The sequence below is a fragment of the Eublepharis macularius genome, chromosome 6 (assembly GCF_028583425.1).
Source record: "Eublepharis macularius isolate TG4126 chromosome 6, MPM_Emac_v1.0, whole genome shotgun sequence".
Taxonomy (NCBI): domain Eukaryota; kingdom Metazoa; phylum Chordata; class Lepidosauria; order Squamata; family Eublepharidae; genus Eublepharis; species Eublepharis macularius.
Window position 1 is genome coordinate 3,816,730 of NC_072795.1, and position 21,655 is coordinate 3,838,384.

General features: G+C 48.9%; 1 protein-coding gene across 1 annotated transcript in view; it reads right to left on the reverse strand.

Annotated features, from left to right (window-relative positions):
* Positions 1-20,038, reverse strand: part of LPP (LIM domain containing preferred translocation partner in lipoma) — a 429,725-nt gene extending 409,687 nt beyond the window's left edge. Inside the window, exon 1 of the mRNA XM_054983496.1 lies at positions 19,976-20,038. The gene's annotated coding sequence lies outside the window, so the exon portion shown is untranslated. The remainder of the gene's footprint in view (positions 1-19,975) is intronic.
* Positions 20,039-21,655: the final 1,617 nt, after the last annotated feature.

The following is a 21,655-nucleotide window of genomic DNA, read 5'->3' on the forward strand; positions in this document are numbered from 1 at the left end:
GTGGGCCTCAGAGCCAAGCTACAAGCGACGCCTGACACAGGTTGGACGCTTGTCAGCTTACCTCAAGTTCTGATGGGAAATGTAGGCGCCCTGGTTTTACAGCTTGGCTCTCCGTTACAGCTGCAAGACCAGGATGCCTACATTTCCCATCAAAACTTGAGGGAAGCGGACAAGTGTCCAACCTGTGTCAGGCGTCACTTGGAGCCTCTATTCCCCATTTGGCCTCCCAGGGCAACTGGCTGGCTGATGTGTGAAACCGGACACTGGTCTGACCCGGCAGGGCTCTTCTTACGCTTTTAATCAAGAATTATTGGTTCAGCGTTTGTCACTGCACAGAAGGGATCCCTGCACGTGCACAGTTGTACACGCACAGGTTCTAGGCACATGATCCAATGAATACTTGTAAGGTGGAAGAGAGTTTGCTGATACAATCGCCTGCTCCGTGATCAACATAGAGGCTTAGAAGCAGCGAGACTGATTCAACTTAACCAACATATACTGAAGTCAGGCCACTGGTCCATTCGTCAGGATTGGAGTCCAGTGACACCTTAGAGACCAACAAGATTTTCAGAGTGAATATTTTTAGAGTGTAAGCAGGATTGGAGTCCTTAGCGACCAAAATAGTAGAGTTCAGTAGCACCTTTAAGACTAACCAACTTTACTGTAGCATAAGCTTTCGAGAACCACAGCTCTCTTCTGACAAAGAGGGTAAACCAAGTTTACTGTAGCATAAGCTTTCGAGAACCACAGCTCTCTTCTGACAAAGAGAACTGTGGTTCTTGAAAGCTTTAAGTTGGTTAGTCTTAAAGGTGCTACTGGACTCTACTATTTTGCTACTACAGACTAACACAGCTAACTCCTCTAGATCTTAGAGACCAACAAGATTTTCAGAGTGTAAGCTTTCGCAAGTCAGAAAACTTACACTCTGAAAATCTTTTTGGTCTCTAAGGACTCTAATCCTGCTGTTCTACTGCAGACCAACATGGCTACCCATCTAAGCTGGTCCATTCATATCCATTTGGTCTCCACAAAGTGTCCAGACACGGGAACATCTTTCCCAGACCTGTTGCCTGAAATGCTTTTCACTAGAAACAAGAGAGCCTTGAAACTTTCTGGAAACTTTTACAAGCAAAACACCAGCTACTAATCAGTGCCTCCCTCCCTCCAGATTCAAGCATATAATCCAGTCTTTCACAGCCATTCCAATGTGTTCAGTGGCTGTTCATTAGTTTTATTCAGGGCTTTTTTTCAGCTGTAACGCGGGGGAACGGTGTTCCGGAACCTCTTGAAAATGGTCACATGGCTGGTGGCCCCGCCCCCTGATCTCCAGACAGAGGGGAGTTGAGATTGCCCTCTGTGCCGCTGAGCGGTGCGGAGGGCAACCTCAACTCCCCTCTGTCTGGAGATCAGGGGGCGGGGCCACCAGCCATGTGACCATTTTCTCCAAGGGCAACCCACTGAGCTCCACCACCTCTTTTCCCAGAAAAAAAGTCCTGGCTTTATTTGTTTGTCATTTATTTAGTTCAGACACCAAAGAGCCCATGAAATTGTGATTTTCTCTATGCAAAACATGTGCTTTATTGCTAAACTGCTATGATTCCTACACACACATTAAAAAAAAAAAACCACTCACATGCATTCTTCTTGGGATTAAGGCAGATTTATAGCCCCAGTGCCCAACATTCATTTTAAATGCTCTTTAATCTGAACATTCCAGGCAATATTCTTCGTATCAGGATTAGTAACTTGACCGCTTTCTCCGTTTCTCCAGGCCCAGGAGACAAATACCAATGAAACTTCACACCCACCTAAAGCAAGTTTCTCAGGAACAAACTCGCGTTGCCAAAAACTTATCACCCTAAAAGCTTTTCAGGCCTGTGGTTTTCAGTTGATGAATTCTGGTTTTCTCTTTTGCTGGCTTGGCTTTGATTTTATAAAACTCAAAAGGCTCTCCAGGGCGGGCGGGGGCGGCGCAAAACTTTCACCCTTGGTTTCCTTTACTGTGAAATGTTTGCAACTCCTGCTAATTCGTCTCCATATTTGGGAAACTCTTGCCGTTTCTGAAAATCGGCTCTTCTCCGCCCATCCGTACGCCATGACATAAGAAGAGACCAGCTGTCCATCTAGTCCGAGCATCCTGCCTTACACGGTGGCCAAGCAGTTACTCTAGAGGGCTAACAACAGGGCAATAGTGAGGTTTTAGTGAGGGAAGGACAATGTGAGAGCCGCTGGATTTTATAAACTGAACTTGGTTTTATTACGCTACCTATTTTATATTGTGATGTAATCCACTTTGAAGCTGCTGTGCAGGGAGAGTGGAATAGACAGACAGACAGACAGACAGACATGCAGTATATATTTTGAGCCCAAAAGTAGGGAATGCCTTTATTTATTTTTTTATTCACAACCTGCCTTTCTGAGACTCAGTGGATTACACAGTGTTAGTCAATGCAACCGGTAGGATAAGAAATCTAATAAGCAACATACTTGGAGACAGAGAGACAAACAGACAGAGAGGTAGGTAGGTAGGTTGGCAGGCAGGTAGGTAGGTAGACAAAAATCACAGAGATAGACAGATATAGACAGACAGAAATAAGAGACAGACAAATCACAGAAATCACAGGGATAGATAGATAGACAGACAGACAGACAGACAGACAGATAGACAGACAGACAGACAGACAGACAGACAGACGCCAAGGCCTTCCGCTGATACTGCCTTCTAGCACAGAGTCAGAGATTTGCTGCCCCTGGATATGGAGGCTCTCTTTAATGAACACAGCTCAATATGGGGAACAGAAGATTTGAGTTTTAAGCCCAATGCTCAGATATTTATAAGTCCACTCTCTCAGACAGCTTTTCAAAGGATTAATAATAATAATAATAACAACAACAACATTTGATTTATATACCTCCCTTCAGGACAACTTAATGCCCACTCAGAGCAGCTTACAAAGTATGTCATTATTATCCCTACAACAAAACACCCTGTGAGGTGGGTGGGGCTGAGAGAGCTCTGAGAGAGCTGTGACTAGCCCAAGGTCACCCCTGGCTTCAAGCGGAGGAGTGGGGAATCAAACCCGGCTCTCCAGATTAGAGTCCCGCGCTCTTAACCAGTACACCAAACTGGCTCTCATTATACAAAGTCACAGAGGAGCGATCCATTAAGAGCTATGAACTGTGATCATAATGGAGCCTCCTTATGCAGAGGGAGAAGATCTGAAGAAATGAGCTGTGACTCATGAAAGCTCATACTCGACCACAAATTTTGTTAGTCTTAGAGGTGCTACTGGACTCTTGCTCTTTTCTACTGCTACAGACAGATGAACACAGCTACCCATCTCAATCCAACCGGAGGAAGAATTCAGACGATGCATCTCTCTAGAAAGGCCTGAAACGGTAGGGGATATTCTCCTCCACTCGAGGAAAACACAGATCCACACACCACGTTTTAACCCAAGAAATCCATAAATCCCTAAAAAAGCCAGAGAAGAAGGGACTGAGTGGTGGAGCAAAGAATATCCGCTGCAAAGGGCTGTTTTAAAAGAAGTTCACAGAGCCGGACTAACAGTTAAACAACCCGGGAAGGCGTGTAAACAGCCCAGGGCTATCGGAAGGGGTGTGAAGTTGGGTGAGTTGCCACTGCTGGAAGTTTACAGAGACTCTCCCATGCACAGCCCAACTACCCTGCGGCACACCCAAGGATGGAAAACCAGCAAAACCAGTTCAAGCTAGCGGTCCGCATGGACATACTTATGGACATACTTATGTCCCTACGAGCCATATCAGGGCTGGGGGGGGGGGGTATGGAAGCGGATTCAGGATTTGGGGCTGCATGCAGGAAGCCCCCAATATATGCAGCCTTTGCTACAGTGGGGAGAAATACACACAATCCCAAACTCCTGGAGGTCAGTGCAGGCGCCACACCACTGCTCTTGACTTTGCCCCACTTGGAGATTACCTTTTTCAACCCACTACAACTATGCTCAGATGAGGGACCTCTCCCCTATAGTCTTTCTCATTCATCTCACAATAGGAGCACTTCTGAGATTGAGCACGTATACGCAATTCCCGTTCATTTCTCCAGGACCAGTCTTCTAATTTGGAGGACCAAGGTTGAGCACGTATACGCAATTCCCGTTCATTTCTCCAGGGCCAGTCTTCTAATTTGGAGGACCAAGATTGAGCACGTATACGCAATTCCCGTTCATTTCTCCAGGGCCAGTCTTCTAATTTGGAGGACCAAGGTTGAGCACGTTCCCGTTCATTTTTCCAGGGCCAGTCTTCTAATTTGGAGGACCAAGGTTGAGCACGTATACACAATTCCCGTTCATTTCTCCAGGACCAGTCTTCTAATTTGGAGGACCAAGGTTGAGCACGTATACACAATTCCCGTTCATTTCTCCAGGGCCAGTCTTCTAATTTGGAGGACCAAGGTTGAGCACGTTCCCGTTCATTTTTCCAGGGCCAGTCTTCTAATTTGGAGGACCAAGGTTGAGCACGTATACACAATTCCCGTTCATTTCTCCAGGACCAGTCTTCTAATTTGGAGGACCAAGGTTGAGCACGTATACACAATTCCCGTTCATTTCTCCAGGGCCAGTCTTCTAATTTGGAGGACCAAGATTGAGCACGTATACGCAATTCCCGTTCATTTCTCCAGGGCCAGTCTTCTAATTTGGAGGACCAAGATTGAGCATGTATACGCAATTCCCGTGTGCTCAACCTTGCGGGCAGAAAAACAGCCCCAGGGCCTTTTTGATGATGGCACCTCGCCTTGCAAATCCCACACACCAGCGTTTGCCTGCTGCTATGTTTGTCTAACACCAGGAGAAGGCTTCTCTTTCCTTCCCCCCTAAGACTTTTGGATGGGGGCATGATTGCTTGGTGAATTTTGCTTCATTTCCTCCTCGTTTTTCATTTGCTGTGATGGTGGATATAAATTTGTGCAAACTGCTGTCAGACTTATTAACAAAATTCATTTATACCCCTCCTTTGCCCCCATGGGGCGTTTCTCTCCTCCATCTTATTCCCACAACAACCTTGTGAGGTAGGTTAGGCTTAGAGAGTGTGACTGGCTCAAAGTCACCTAGCAAGCTTCCATGGCAGCGTGGAGATTCGAACTGGGGCCTTGCAGATCTTAGTCTGACACTCTAACCAATACGCAACACTAGCTCAAGGTTACCTTCTAGTTCTGTGAATCGAAAGCTTCAGAGCACCGATTTTATCAAGTCACTGTTTCGTTACTTTGGCTACGTGCCATGAACTACCACAGTAGCCACGGGCAGAGCACCGCCAGCGAAAACACTTCTAATAAAGAGCAAACCTTAATGGCCGTGTGGGTGTTCACAAAGGCAACTGAGTGTGCACCAAGGAAAACACACAAGAGCTCAACAGGCTGTGGGACTCCGCCTCTTCAGAATGGGAGAATGCAGGTACGCCACCATCCCATAGCACAAGCATAAGAACTTCAGGATCCCACAAAATTTCCAGTGCATAAGCTTTCGAAAATCACACAGCTCCCTTCTTTAGCTTACACTCTCAAAAATCTTGTTGGTTTCTAAGGGGCCACTGGACTCAAATGCTGCTGTTCTGCAGACCAACACAGCTACCCACCTAAACAGGGCCAGCTCCAGCATCGCTGGCACCTGAGGCAGCTTAAGGGTTGCTGCTGCGTGCACGCATGCACATGCGCCGGACTGCATGTGACATCTGCGCCTGGCTCGCAGAGCAACTGAATGGGAGGTTGCCTGCTCAGCTGCCCTACGCTGCCGCTGCCAGCATGCGCTCCTGGCTGGGCACAGCAGCTGCGGGCCAGGCGGGGCAGGTGGTTGGGGCAGCGCACGGTGGTGTGCATCCTCCCAGCCCTCCGGCTCAGATGCTCTGTGCGCTGCTCTGGCCGCCTGTCGCACCTGGCCTGCAGTTGTGTGCTGGCGGCAGTGGCAGCACAGAGCAACTGGGCAGGAGGGCTGGGAGGCTACCCGCTCAGTGGCCCCACACTGCCGCTGCCAGCACACACTCCTGGCCGGGCACAGCAGCACAGGGCAACTGAGCTCTGTGGTGCGCCCCTGCCCCCGGGCCAGAACCCCCTCCAGCGCCTTAGTGCCCGAGGCGGCTGCTGGGCCTGCCTCAATGGGTGGGCCGGCCCTGCACCTAAAACCATAAGCACAAGGAAACACTTGTTGCATGGTACAAACTATCCAAGACTGAAGGCCTCCCCTGCAGCCTTTCCCCTGGTCGCCTTAGGTGAGTTGCAATCAGCTGCAGGTGACCAGATGCAGATACTTTGTAAATGCAAGGGAGAAAGTGAGAGGGGAAGGCTGCCTTTCCCTTTTTCGATCACCAACCCGCCAGTCTGCTGCTCTCCTGCTGTTCAATTCTTTCCTCTCACATGAACACACATTAAGCTGCCTTATTATTGAATCAGACCCGCTCTGTCCATCAAGGTCAGACTGGAAGTGGCTCTCCAAGGTCGCAGGTAGAAGTCTTTCACATCACCATCACCTGACCTTTTTAGCTGGAGATGCCACTGAGCCAGAGGCCCTCCCCTTCCCCCGCTGCTCCAAAATAAGACACCACAACCCACATTGGGGAAATGTGACACAAGATAAGGAAAAAGCACGCACACCCCTTGTGGGACTATGCACTCATGCGGTATGCTGTTTAAAGCGGGCTGCTAATGGTGCAAAGCAGCCATGGGTCATATGCAGCTATCTTGCACAGATCACTGAACATGAAATTCAGCAGCACACTCAAGATCAGAGAGATCTGAAATCTTAGGAAGGATAGGATGGCAGCCAGCTTCTCTATAATCTTCATAATAGCCCCGAAAGGCAGACAATTATTACTGACAGGGCGCTGAGAGACTGTGACTTGCCACAGGCCATTGGTTTGTGACCCAAAAGGAGGCACTTCCCAGCTCATCATCAAGTATGGTACACCAGTGCTCAATGTGAGCAAGCAGTATTTCATTGATCTTGAGGAAGTACCATACCCCCGTCCCTTATATATCACCAGCAATGCGGATTAGAAAACCCCACCAGTTTTTAGCCACCTCCGCTGTAACTAGGACTAGACATGGGCACGAACAGAAAAAAACCCGAACATGGTGTTTGTTGTTTGTTGCTCTCCACGAACAACAAACATTGATGAACATGACCTGTTCATGAACATGTTTGCTGTTCGTTGTTCGTGGGGCCCAGCAGGCTCTCCTCCAGCCATCATCCAAGTCAAGATCCCTTCTGCACCACTCCCAGAAACCTTACCTGAGCAGGCAGCAGGAAAGGTACCAATAATAAATAATAGCTTGGCCCAGACCCTGGCAGCAGCCCTGGAACTTGAAGGGGTAGATCTCCATTCCACCACACACAAAGAAAATTCAAGCTCCAATGCACTCTCTCTATCAAAATGCCAACAGCAACTGTCTCTCTCCCTCTCCACTGTCTGCAAAGTCAGAGCTGGGAGCCCCCTCCCCCCTGGTCTTTGCTGCCTTGTTGTAACAAATTTGGAGCTCCACACTTGAAAGGAAGACCTGCCTATCAAGCTAAATTGGGCTTAGATTGGGTTTCCAGGGCAACAGCAGGAGTTCAGACAGAGTTCAGACAATCCCTGCCTACGTTGCCAAGGGAATTGATTGCAGGTGCCAGACTGTCTGGCTTGACGAACAGCAAGATGAACAGCAATGAACGAGGCTTGCAACGACCACCTGTTCATTTAGAAAGGGGCCTCACGAACAGCTTGTTCGCGAAAAGCTGATTGGGCTGTTCGTGGCTTTTTTTAGTTCGTATTGCTGTTCGTGCCCATCTCTAATTAGGACTACGTGGTTAAAGAGTGTTAAGGAAGAACTAATCCACACGGAGAAGTCTTGAGTGCATGACTTAAGATTACTTCTGGTACACAAACTTAAGAGCACTTTCCGCAAACAATTTGTGGAAGCCAACAGCTGCTTTGAACTCAAAAGACTATTCCATGCAAATTCACGTAATGGACAAAACGAAGATTATTGCCACCAGACTACTGCAAGCTTGCAGGGACTGTGGGGGTGAGCAGAGAGGAGACCGGGAGAGCACAGAGCCAGTAAGACTCACGCGCAGCGGCAACCTCAAAGGATAACCCCAGCTGTCCTTCGCAGTCAGAACGGTGCAAAGCCCGTTTCTTTCAGGTTCCAGCACAGGAACAAGAGCAATTTCAAGCTTAGTTTGCCGCACATGAACCCCTCCCACTCGCCGGCAAAGGCCCCTCGGGGGATGCGGAGACGCTTGCTGGGTGATAAGGAGAAGTCGATTCGGTAACCTCAAAGCAGGTTTGGAAAACAAAGTCTGACTGGCAGAAGAAAACATTTGACGGTTTGGAGAAGTCTAGCACCCCCTCCTGCGCACCAGAAGTGGGCAAGGGTGAAACGCAACTGATAATCTCCCTCCTCTGTGGGTTTCCTGTGTCACATCCAAAGTAGAAACATGCAGTGCTCCTCAAGGAGCAAAGCACCAGCGATGCGCAGTTATTCCTCTGGAGCAGGCCCATCTCCGGCCACCTCACTGATTCTATGCACCGGGTCAGTCTACACGTAGCACAACCGCATGGTTTGGTAAGACATGGCCAAAGCCATAGCCGGTTGCTCTTTTCCCACTTTCCCTTCCCTCTTGGCCCAGGCCTCAGCGGTAGCCCCCATGCTTGCATACAGGAAGGCCCAGACTCAGTCCCTGGAGTCCCCCTAACTAAAGAGATTGAGAAGAAAAGTAGGTCACACGGAGCTAGAGGGACCACACAGCTTTATATGCTCCCATTAAACGTCTCGTTTGCCCAACAGAACCTTGGTGTGCAATCCTTTCTTGCAAGCTACTGCACGGTTTGCAGAGGTTGCACATGGCCACGCTCATCTCAAGCAAAATCTAAACGCTTGGATTTACATATTGTTGTAAAAAAGTTGGATTTACAAATTGTTGTACATGGCAGAAATGGACAAAATGACAAGAAAACTGAAAGATCTGGATCCAGGAGAATACATTGCAGATTGGGGGAAATTGAAACAATACCTAGAAAAAAAATGGGATGTGAAAGGAGGACTGTGGCAGTTTGAGAACTATTAATTTGTGACTTTACAAACAGAATGGGGAAGTAACTTTACCAGTAATGAAAAAGTTAGCTATTGATTAATCTAAACTAGTATTACTATTAAGGAGATTTTATTAAAAATATACAGTTTAAATAGTGATGTAGAGAATGGATATATTAGTGGATTTGATAAAGTATATATAAAAGAATTTGAAAATGTTTAGAGTAAGAGACATAATACATAAATGATTTAGAAGAATTTAGTTGAAAATAAGTAATAGGATAAGTTAAGGGTTGGAAAGCTGTTGGAAGTCTATAAGGAGTGGGGAGGGAAAGGGTGGGGGTTGATATAATATAGGTAAGATAGGGAATATGTGTATTAATTTTGTACTCACCAACAAAAATCTTTAAAAAAAAAAAGCAAAATCTAAAAGCAAATACTGTATCGTACCTTTTATTAAGAGCAGCCCAAAAGAGACAAAGGCAACAAGCTGAGCTTCCCAGCCATCCAGAACTCTTCATCAGGCCGGACAATTTGAACTAAAGCCGAATGAGGTTGTTGCATTGGAGCCTGAGAGGGCAGCTCACACCATCGAAGCTTAGTCATACAAAACAAATGCAGAGCCGGGCATTATCTGTGAAGTCATCCTCTGGATATTTTTATAAGCGATTAAATGGGCCTCAGTACGAGGTACATTCACCAAGGGCACAAGTCGGTTCTCTTTAGAGCAAACATTCTTAACCCATGATTATAATCAGTAATTGCAATCTCCCTCTGATTTATACATACATATATGCACACGCATATATACTTGACCACATATGGTAGAGGGGAGTGCTCTCAAGTCATAGCTGACTTATGGCAACCCCTGGTGGGTACAAAATGACAAAAGACTAACAGAGGACTAACAGAGGACAACCCCTGGTGGGGACAAAAGACTAACAGAGGTGGCTTGCCATTGCCTGCCTCTGCAACCCTGGTCTTCGTTGGAGGTCTCCCAACCAATTACCAACCAAGGCTGACTCTGCTTAGCTTCTGAGATCTGGCAAGATCAGGCTCACCTGGGCTATCAGATCAGGGCATATACCCAGGTCTCATTTCGAGGGGGAACATGCAGGAACACAGTTCTGGCACTTCCCCAAAGAGGTCACGTCAGGTGGCCCTGCCCACCTGACTCTCGGACATTTGGGCCCATTTCAGCCTGGATTGGGACCGAAACAGCCCGGATCAGGCCTCTGATGGGTGGTGGATCACTCTCCTGCTCATCAGTGGCCCGATCCTGACCATTTTGGGCCCCTTTTCGGCCATTTTCAGCCCCTTTTTGCCATTTGGGGCCAAATTTCAGCCCTGAATGGCCAGGATTGGGTCCAAAACAGCCAGAATAGGTGATGTCAGGTGGTGTGGCATATGCAAATCAGTTATACCAACGACACACTTCCAGCGATGTCAAGGGGCACGGCATATGCTAATAAGTTATGCTAATGAGTTCCTGTAGCTCTTTTTCTACGAAATGACCCCTGAATATACCCATATACATATATGCACCATACATCACACACATGCACACGCGCAGATATATCGTACCTTCCTCCAAAGAATTCAGTGGAGGATACTTGCCTGTGTCCCCCAACACAGACACGTTTTACCTCCACAGTGACCCAATAAAGTAGGTCAAACACACAAGGGAACCAATGGCCCAAGGTCATCCCCACAGCTTTGACCAAGTGCTGAGACCTGAACTCTTGAGCCTTCCAGATCTGGTCCTTTTGCTGCTTCATACAACGATGGTTCTGTCATTCAACTGCTTAAACTCAGGGACCATCGGGGATACTTTTTTAAGCAAAAATTAGATTGGTCCTTGAGCTCACAGCCTCTGAAACTAAAATAACTGTGATTGAGAAATCTCATCTGCAAATATCAGATTTACCTGGATCCTATGAAAAGCCTTACTAAATCAGATCAAAGAACCACCTAGCCTGGCAGCTGCAGACAGCCAGAAGCCCACAAAGAGGGCACGAAGGCCTCTGTCATTTGTTTGCACCATCTGGTATTTAGAGATACACTGCCTTTCCACATGGAGGTTCTATTCAGCTGTTATAACCTACCCCTCTTGACAGACCTGTCCTTTCCTGACCTTCAGTCACATAAACTAAGATCACACTTTTCACTCTCCCTTGCTCTGGTTCTTTGGGCTTTGGCACTGTGTAAAGGCAGCTCCATCTAACAAGGAAGTTACATTGCTGGGCCACCCCTCTGTTCCACCAGAAAGCAAATTCATGGAGGATGCAGGACAGATTTGCATGCCTAAGGTTCAGGAATGTCTCCTCTGCTCTCCACAACTGACACATTTACTGCGGTAAATGCAAGCTTGCAAAAACCGTGCAAAACCGCAACGCGGGCCGACGCAACCTTGAAGAAAGGGCACTTGAGGAAAGACACCCAACAGCGTGGAATCCGGCGCTGAGCCAAAAATGTCCCCCCGTTTTTTTTTTAATGGAGGGAGGATCTGGGAGCACAGACGGAGCGTTTGCTCCAACAATCGGCAACAGCAATTGTCCTTTCCACTCCTGCAGGGCATCTTTCTTTTCTTTCACCCTCTATTTTTAAACCGAGAGATGCCAGGAAGCAGGTCCCCTTACCAGGTTTCAGCGTCACGGCAATGAGGATGTTAGATGTCAAAATGGGGAGGGCGCAGCTTCCTGGCATCATTCAGACATCCTTCGGTTTAAAAGCAGAGGAGAAAAATTAGCACCCAACAGAAATATATCATGCAACCACCATCCCAGGACCACACGAACGGCAGAGGAAATGCCAAAATAAGTGAGGGACTCAAGAGGGTTGGAAACTTATATACCCAAATCACAAAGACCTGATTTTCGGGTGAAAAGGGTTACTTGCAAACTTCTATAGATCCAGAGGAGTTAGCCGTGTTAGTCTGTAAATCAAAAACAGCCCAGTAGCACCTTTAAGACTAACCAATTTTATTGTAGCATACGCTTTCGAGAATCAAGTTCTCTTCGTCAGATGCATAGTACAGAAACTGCAGTTCTCTTTGTCAGATGCATCTGGCGGGGAGAGCTGTGGTTATCGAAGGCTTATACTACATAGGAATTGGATGGTCTAGCTGTTTTACTGCTGCAAACTAACAGGGCAAACTCCCTTGAAGCCTCACCCAAGCCAACTGACCCCCACACCAAAAGGAGATGTTTACATTTACTAGCAAAGGAATGTTTTGGTTGCACCCTCCCCTCCCCCCCCCCTAACTGCCTCTTCTCTCTCCTCCCCTCCTCTTCTATATTTGACCAGTTTCTGTACCAGGCATCTGACGAAGAGAACTTGATTCTCGAAAGCTTATGCTACAATAAAATTGGTTAGATGTATTGTCGAAGGCTTTCACGGCCGGAGAACGATGGTTGTTGGGGGTTTTCCGGGCTGTATTGCCGTGGTCTTGGCATTGTAGTTCCTGACGTTTCGCCAGCAGCTGTGGCTGGCATCTTCAGAGGTGTAGCACCAAAAGACAGAGATCTCTCAGTGTCACAGTGTGGAAAAGATGTTGGCAGGTCATTTGTATCTACTCAGGAGGGGTGGGGTTGAGCTGAGTCCTCCTGTAAGAGTTTCCCAGGGTGTGGAATGCTGATGGCGGGAGGCTTCACTGTATCCTGAGGAGGTTCTTTTGCATATGGATTGGTGCTTGATGTGCTAATCTTCAGCCCAAACCCATCTTCCTGTGTAGATATAAATGACCTGCCAACATCTTTTCCACACTGTGACACTGAGAGATTTGTAGTTTGTATTGCTGTTCGTGCCCATCTCTAATTAGGACTACGTGGTTAAAGAGTGTTAAGGAAGAACTAATCCACACGGAGAAGTCTTGAGTTCATGATTTAAGATTACTTCTGGTACTTTCTGCAATTAATTTGTGGAAGCAAATGGCTGCTTTGAACTCAAAAGACTATTCCACACAAATTCACTTAATGGACAGAATGAGGATTGTTGCCACCAGACTACTGCAAGCTTGCAGGGACTGTGGGGGTGAGCAGAGAGGAGACCGGGAGAGCACAGAGCCAGTAAGACTCGTGCGCAGCGGCAACCTCAAAGGATAACCCCAGCTGTCCTTCGCAGTCAGAACGGTGCAAACCCCGTTTCTTTCAGGTTCCAGCACAGGAACAAGAGCAATTTCAAGCTTAGTTTGCCGCACATGAACCCCTCCCACTCGCCAGCAAAGGCCCCTCGGGGGATGCGGAGACGCTTGCTGGGTGATAAGGAGAAGTGGATTCGGTAACCTCAAAGCAGGTTTGGAAAACAAAGTCTGACTGGCAGAAGAAAACATTTGACGGTTTGGAGAAGTCTAGCACTCCCTCCTGCGCACCAGAAGTGGGCAAGGGTGAAACGCAACTGATAATCTCCCTCCTCTGTGGGTTTCCTGTGTCACATCCAAAGCAGAAACATGCAGTGCTCCCCAAGGAGCAAAGCACCAGCGATGCGCAGTTATTCCTCTGGAGCAGGCCCATCTCCGGCCACCTCACTGATTCTATGCACCGGGTCAGTCTACATGTAGCACAACCGCATGGTTTGGTAAGACATGGCCAAAGCCATAGCCGGTTAGTCTTAAAGGTGCTACTGGACTCTTTTTGATTTTGCAAACTTCTGGTTCTGTCCAGACGATATCCCTCTATGAACCAGGCACACCTGCCTTGGTGAGAGATTCTCTGTACCCGCGACTGTTTCTCTTTTCACCCCTCTATCTGGGGAATTTTTATCCTGCCCTCTCTTGCAAAGGTGCTTGGGGTAGCATATATTTTCTCCTCACAACAGCCTTATAAAGTAGGCTAGTCTGAGAGAGAGAGTGACTGATTAAAGGTTGTACGACCTCTAACCAGTCAACAAGTTTTATGTCAGACTGGAAATTTGAACCCGGACCGTGATTCAATACTCTAACCACTACACAATACTGACCCTGAGTGTACCTCAGCCTTCTGCAAGGGAAAACTTCCAAGGCTCCCCTAACCCCATGTGCTTCATGCAGGAGGGTTCCTACACAAAGGACGGAGCAATAACAACAACAACAACAACAACAACAACAACAACAACAACATTCGATTTATATACCGTCCTTCAGGACAACTTAATGCCCACTCAGAGCAGTTTACGAAGAATGTTACTATTATCCCCACAACAAAACACTCTGTGAGGTGGGTGGGGCTGAGAGAGCTCCGAGAAGCTGTGACTGACCCAAGGTCACCCAGCTGGCTTCAAGCAGAGGAGTGGGGACTCGAACCCGGCTCTCCAGATTAGAGTCCCACGCTCTTATCCACTACACCAAACTGGCAAGACAAACTCACTCTTAAATGAGATGGCTTCACTCAATAAAAGAAGCGAGGTCCTCCAGTTTGCAAGTTCTGAGCAAGTCCGTTAATGATAGGATGTTTTGGAGGTCTTTCATTCATAGGGTCCCCATAAGTTGGAAGCGACTTGATGGCACATAACAGAAACACACACACACACACAAAAGACAAACTCGCCTGCCCACTGGTCCCCCACCTCCACTCTGGAGAGCAGCATTTCAAAACAGGCATTCCCCCCTCCCCAACATTTTCACATTCATGCATCACAAAGTTACACTGTTTTTGTCACATTTACACATAAGATATCACTACCAAGTGACTTAAATAGACACATTTTCAAGCTGGCTAACTGACGAATTCCAGTTTCCAAATTGGTACAAGTAAAACGGTGATAAACATGAATCTAGCAGAGAAGGTCTAGTATTTGATGTATAAATGCAATCCACACCAGTGACGCAGCTTGGAAATAGGCAGAGCTTGGGGGGATGAAACAACAAGGAGGCTCCTCTGGTAGCAAGGCACAAAACCAAAGAGCGAGCAATTCACAATCGGAGGACTAAGGGTACCAGAGACCCCAATCAAGGACAATAAAAAAGAATTCAAGCATGAATTAATAGGTACTAACATCCAAATGTGCAAAGGGACTCTCTGACATATTCATAAATACTCCGAAAATTCATACAAAGATACATGAACATTCGAAAACACAAAATCAACTGTATAGCAGTCAAAAACACATACGTAACAAATTCATAAGCAGTATCTGTTAAATAACAGCTATATATACATGATGGTTGCTTAACACTTGCATAGTTTTAAAGATAACTTGATCTTTTCTTCTCTTTTAGGAGCGCTGATAAAAGATGCTCCGAAGAGAACATCCGTACTCAAGGTAAGTCTGTAATGATGACCATGCAGTCTGCAACCCTGTTATCTTCCCCTCTGCAAGTAGGACCAAAAACACGAGACACACAGAATATGCCGCTATCTCCCAGCCCAACAAGGGGCCGGCTATTAACGCCTCATGTTTCATAAATAAACTTCTTCAAGAGCAACGAGTGTGGTCCCCCTATAAATTCATACGCAGATTCTTTTTTTATTGTCCTTGATTGGGATCTCCGGTACGCTTAGTCCTCCGATTGTCGATTGCCCACTTTTTGGTTCAGGGCTTGGGGGATGGCTGGTTGTCTTCAGAGAAAAGGGCTCGAGAGAAAACTCTTTAATGGGGCATTTCTCCCACTCTCACCCCAGTGCATATGAAGCGGCTGAGGGCAGGCTGGGAAGTCAAAATCATCCTGGAAAAAAGCATCAATGTGGCCCATGCGCAAGCGCACTGTGCATGTGCACCGGACCACACTGACGAGCGGCCAGGAACAAGCCAAGCCAAACTGGGTAACTCGGGCCTAGGCACTCGCCTGCTTCTTCCCTGACTTAAGAAACTTAAATGCCACCTCTTCTCTTTCACCTGAGGCCGTTCACATCATGAAGTCAATGCACGCCTGTCAAGCACTTAAATAAGCCAAGATTGACTCCAAAGAAAGCCAAGATTGACACCCAAATGTAAGAACAGCAGCATCAGTAGAGACCCAGAGGGGGCGGGGCCAAATAAGGCACCAGAATTGGGATGGGGGAGAAGAATCAATTAACAGAGGCATTAAAGCCCAGTTAAACACTTGGTGAAATAAAAAGGCTGGTGTTTGAAGACTGCCCCAGTTGAGCAAGCTGGTTTTCCCAGACAAGGTCCTCTGCTTGGTGAGATGTATCTAATGGTGCCCAGGAAGCGGGGCTGGGAACAGATCTGGGGCCTTTGGCACGAGCTTTGTTGCTGAGCTCTGGACCCTCCAGGAAACAGGCGTTGCAGGCTTTTTTATGCTAGCAAACTTTTGACTGGCCAAAGATAACAGCAACACAAAAAGAAGCGAGTACATACACTATAGTTGGAGTGTAGAGTGCCCTCAAATTACAGCTGACTTATGGTGGCCCCAGCAGGGTTTTCATGGCAGGAGACTAACAGAGGTGGTTTTCCATTGCCTGTCTCTGCCTGATCTCTACTTTGGAGGTCTCCCTGTCCAATTACCAACCAAGGCTGACCCTGTTTAGCTTCCGAGATCTGACAGATCGAGCTCACCTGCTCTCTTCAGAAATATCTGTGTGTCTCCAGTTATGTCCCAGTTGGAAAGTAGGCAGGCCTTCACTCTGTCCACCTCCTTGAATCACAACACATGCCTAGATAGGGTTGACAACTCCAGCCTGGGAAATATCTGGAGACTTGGGGACAGAGCCTACAGAGGCGGGAATTGGGGGACGGATTTAACCTACAAGGTATGGTATACCCTGCAAAGCTGCCATTTCCTCCAGGGGAACTGATCTCTATTGTCTGGAGAGCAATTGCAGTTCCAGGTGAACCCCAGGCACTACCTGGAGGTTGGCAACCCCATTCCTAAAGTTCTTTGACACAACCACACACTTAAAACCATTTGACTCAAGAAACGAATCAGCCCACCAGTTGTAAGAACAGTAGGAAGAGTCTTGCCATCATAGTTAAACGCACTTCCTGGACCTCTCCTTCCAGAAACTGCCCCAGTCCCTTCTCACGCCAAGCTGCAAGAGACGGATTACACGAGGACGCACATGTGAAAGGAGTCGCAATGTTAGCTGGGAAGCTGAGTTTTAAAAGAGATCGGAAGGCTATGTCAATTTCCCCTCTCTATAGAGCCAGCTAAGATCACTCCTCAGAGGGTTTGTCAATTTCCTCTTTGCCACCTGAAGGCTCTGTCAGTTTCACCTCCCCTTCTAGGAGGCTAAGAGGAAATTAACAAACCCTCTGAGCAGGGATCTTTGCTGGCCCTGTAGAGAAGGGAAATTGACAAAGCCTTCCGATCTCTTTTAAAACTCAGCTTCCCAGCTAACATTGTGACTCCCTTCCCATGCTCCTTCTCATGTAATTCATCTCTTGTAGCTTAGCTATAACAACAACAACATTCGATTTATATACCGCCCTTCAGGACAACTTAATGCCCACTCAGAGCGGTTTACAAGTATGTTCTTATTATCCTCATAACAAAACACCCTTTGAGGTGGGTGGGGCTGAGAGAGCTCTGAGAGAGCTGTGACTAGCCCAAGGTCGCCCAGCTGGCTTCAAGTGGAGGAGTGGGGAATCAAACCTGGCTCTCCAGAGTCCTGCTGCTCTCAACCACTACACCAAACTGGCTCTCTAAGGGCCAAGCTACAAGTGACGAATGACACTTGAACGGCAAGTGGATTGAGTGGAGGACAAGTGAACAGGGAGAAATACACTTGCCATTCAAGTGTCATTTGTCACTTGTAGCTTGGCCCTCAGATACATAAGCTTCCCAGTTGTCCATCGGTTGCAAGCAATCTCCTGGGGTTTGCTCCATTGCCCACCAATCACTGGTGATTGGCAGGAAGTGGCAACCACCACCACCCTGGAAACTGCCCACCACCAGCAGGCAACCAGAGAGAGCGCGCATCAGGCGCTCTCCTAGCAAGGCGCAACAACATCACTTCTTGAAGTGATGTTGTCACACCAGACACAGGTATGTTCCCACCTTTCACTGGGGCCAACTGTGGACCCAAATGGACCAGAATTAGCCCCGTGTGAAGTGCAGGAGCACGCTGTGGCTGGTGTGATGACATCACTTCCCAGAAGTAACATCAGCACGCCTTTCTGGGAGCATGTGCACACAAGGAAATGGAAAAAAGTAAGTCCAGGGTCCCCCCACCTCTCCCACTGGGAGGGTATAGGGAACTGTCTCTTGTGGCAGTGAGTTCCACAAAGTAATTATATGCGGCTGACCTGCACGTACTGCTCACATATGTTACTGGAGAACCCCAAATTTATGCATTACAGCAGAGGAAGAAAAAGTTCTATCTACCATGGATGATTTTATAAAGCTCTGTGTCGTAACTTAAGGCCCCTCTAGCTCAGCATTCCATTTCCAAAAGAGCCCTCTCAGATGCCAGAGGGAAGCCTGCAAGCAGGACCCAACGTCAAAAGCTATCGCTGCTCTTCCCACCTCCCCTTCTGCCTCTGAACCTGGAGTCCCCTCCCATTCAGCTCTCCGGGCCAACCCGAACCTCTCCCTCTATAAATATGCTCAACCCTCTTTGAAATCCATCGAAGCCGGGGGGGGGGGGCATCACCACAGCTTGTGGCAGGGAGTTCCGCACATCAACTTCTTGCGTGAAACCATACTCTCCTCAATCGTCTTAAATCTGCAGCCAACTGGTTTGCTGGGATGATTCCAAGTTCTGCTGTTATGAGGGAGGGAGAAAATAGTCCTAAAATAATGGCCCCAGACCACTGCCTAATGGGGCACATGTTCTGATCCGGTGATCTTTGGCATGACTCTCTGCACTTTCTCCAATGCTTCAACAGCCTTCTTGAGATGCAGAGACCTGTGTGGCCCATCGGCCGCCTTACTTCTGAACTAGAAAGCCCTCCCACTTGCCAGTCTTTTTCTCCTAGGAAAAGTTTGCCAGCCCCTTACTCTGATCGCGCCTTTCCCAGCTCGAGACTATCTGGGCCCACCACTGCCATGCATAAGAGCAGGATTCAAATTCTGCAGCATCTTACAGACCCACTAGATTTCCAGGATAAAAGCTTGCAAGAGTCAAAGCTCCCTTCCTCAGATACAAGGAGCAGAAAAAACTTCAGGCGGCTGGCTGTGTAGTAGAAGGGCAAGATTTGGACTCAGGGCCAAGCTACACATGACGAATGACACTTGAACGGCAAGTGTATTTCTCCCTGTTCACTTGCCCTCCACTCAATCCACTTGCCATTCAAGTGTCATTCGTCATGTGTAGCTTGGCCCTGAGTCTTTGGAAGTAGTTTATAGGTAAGGGAGCTTTGACTCTTGAGGGTTTATACCCTGGAAACCTAGCTGCTTTCTAAGGGGCTACTGGACCCGACTCTGGCTCTTCTACAGACCAGCACAGCCGCCCACCTGAAACCGTTGTGGAACTAAGCACTGATGTGACCCTGTCATGTAACTAATTCTGCCTTTGCCTCCAGCAGTCAGACAGGTCGGGTGGGATGCCAACTGGGGTACCGGGAGGAGGCTCAGAGGTATGCTCTTCTGGGTAAGAAGTCAAGGAGGCCGGAATTAAGGGGGAGGGAGAGAGGGGGCTAGGAGCGGGAATCTGTCGTCACTGCACACACACACACACGTGTACTTCCTCTTCGGGCAGGACCGTGCGTAAAAGCAGGCATTTTGCAACACGGTGACGCAAGAACGACCCCCCTGCCTCGTGTGCAACGCTTGGCCCGCATCGGCCTCCCCCCTCGAAGAGCCGCGGGGCAACGGCGCAGGAGGGCGCCCCCAACACATCCCCCCCCCGGCCAAATCTCCCCAAGCGGGATGAGCCGCATGCCCGCCGCGCAACAGCGCGCCCTGCAGACCCTTGGCACGGAGTTGGCACCGCTTGGACCCGCGAGGGGGCCTCCCCCTGCCCTCCCCGCCCGGCGCCCCTCCCTTGGCGGAAAGGCCCCGGGAGGGGGGCGGAGGGAGGAGCCGCGCCCGGAGGGAGGCGAGGCGAGGCGGGCAGCCACCCCTACCTGCGCCGGGCAGGGCCCGAGGGAGCCGGAGGCGGCGGCGGAGGCAGCGGCGGGACGGCGGCGCGGGCGGAGGAGGAGGAGCCGGGGCCCGGGCCAGCCCGGACGGGGCGGGCGGGCCAGCCGGCGCCCTCCGCCCCGCCTCCCCTCGCTCCGCCCCCGCTGGGCGGGCCGCCGGCGCCGCTTCCTGCTGCACCGGCCGCGGCGTTCAGACGTGACGCCCGCTGCGGCGCGGGGCGCTTCTGCGTTGGGGCAACGGGGCGCGTCCCGCGTGGCTGCAAGCCCTCGCCCCTCCCCGAGGCCGCCTTTCTCTCCTCGGCTGGGCAGGCGGAAAACCAACCGATGCAGTCCGGGGAGGGCAAAGCCGCGCAACTGCCCGAGCGGAGCCCTTGACGCGCCCCTTCCTCCAGGTGCACCTCGGAGCTGCAGCGAGTGCATTTCCTTAATAAGCCAATAAATCCCCCCCTCCCTAAGCCACTTTGGCCGCACGGTTGCCAACATTTCCGGGAGGGGAGTAACCTGCCCCTTTAATGGTAGAAAAGAGCAAGAGGCCAGTAGCACTATTAAGAGTACCAAAATTCGTGGTAGGGTAGGAGCTTTCCTGAGTCACAGCTCACTTCTTCAGATACTAGAATGTGCGTCCATCTGTTCTTATATCTTGGTGAGTGGAGTGATTTCTGATCGCCCTTTAATAGAGATGTATTGGGTGGAAACGGACAAGCGAAGCTTTTCATGACATGGAGAACTTCAAACGGGGCAAAATGCAAGTCCAGAAGCATTTTAGAGGACCTCCCTTCGTCAAATGTTCTAGCAACTTTGGTCATAGATCCAGAGGTCTCTTCCTATATATCTGGCCAGTTTCTTCTTACCCTCCATGCATCTGACGAAGAGAGCTGTGATTCTCGAAAGCTTATGCTACAGTAAAGTTGGTTAGTCTTAAAGGTGCTACTGGTTCTATCTAGCAACTTTGACTTTTGAGAGCTCCTACCCTGGAAATCTAGTTAGTCTCTAGGGTGCAACTGGACTCGAATCTTGCTGCCCTGGTCCAGTCCATGGCTGAAACTGTCATCAAACGGGACAGCTTTAATATCTGTTGGAAAGATGGCAACCTGACACCTTTCAGCTCTCCAGAATGCAAGCTCCTTGGGGCAGAGACCTGAAGCTTTATAAAGCAATGCTGTGTGTCTCTGTACGGTAACTGTTAGGAGTGACAGTGGCTCCAGGGCTGCATTTCTCCCTTCAGGCTTTTTCCCGGGGGTGTTTTCAGCTCTAGGAGGTTGCTGGAGGGAACCTTGGTGCTGAAAAGCAGAGTTAATCCCGTCTTGGTCAATGATAAGAGCGTTTCTGCCTGGCCTTTAAGGCTTCCCATTCATTCTAATACATTTTTATCCCACCTCATCTGCAAGGAGCTCAGAGTGGCATGCGCGGCTGCCCCCTTCCTACAAGAGCCCTGGGAGGTAGGCTAGGCTTAGAGCATGTAATCGGCATAAGGTCAAGCTTCCTAGCAATGTGGGAATTCGAATCCAGATCTCCCGGATCCTAGTTTTAATGCTCTAACCACTGCACAACACAGTCTCTATCCGTCCTTTACCTCAACTTTTTACCTTTTGATCTGCCCTCTCACCCCCGCCCTTCCAGTTTTCTCCCCTGTCCTTCATCTTCCAGCCCTTTGGTCTTCTGTGT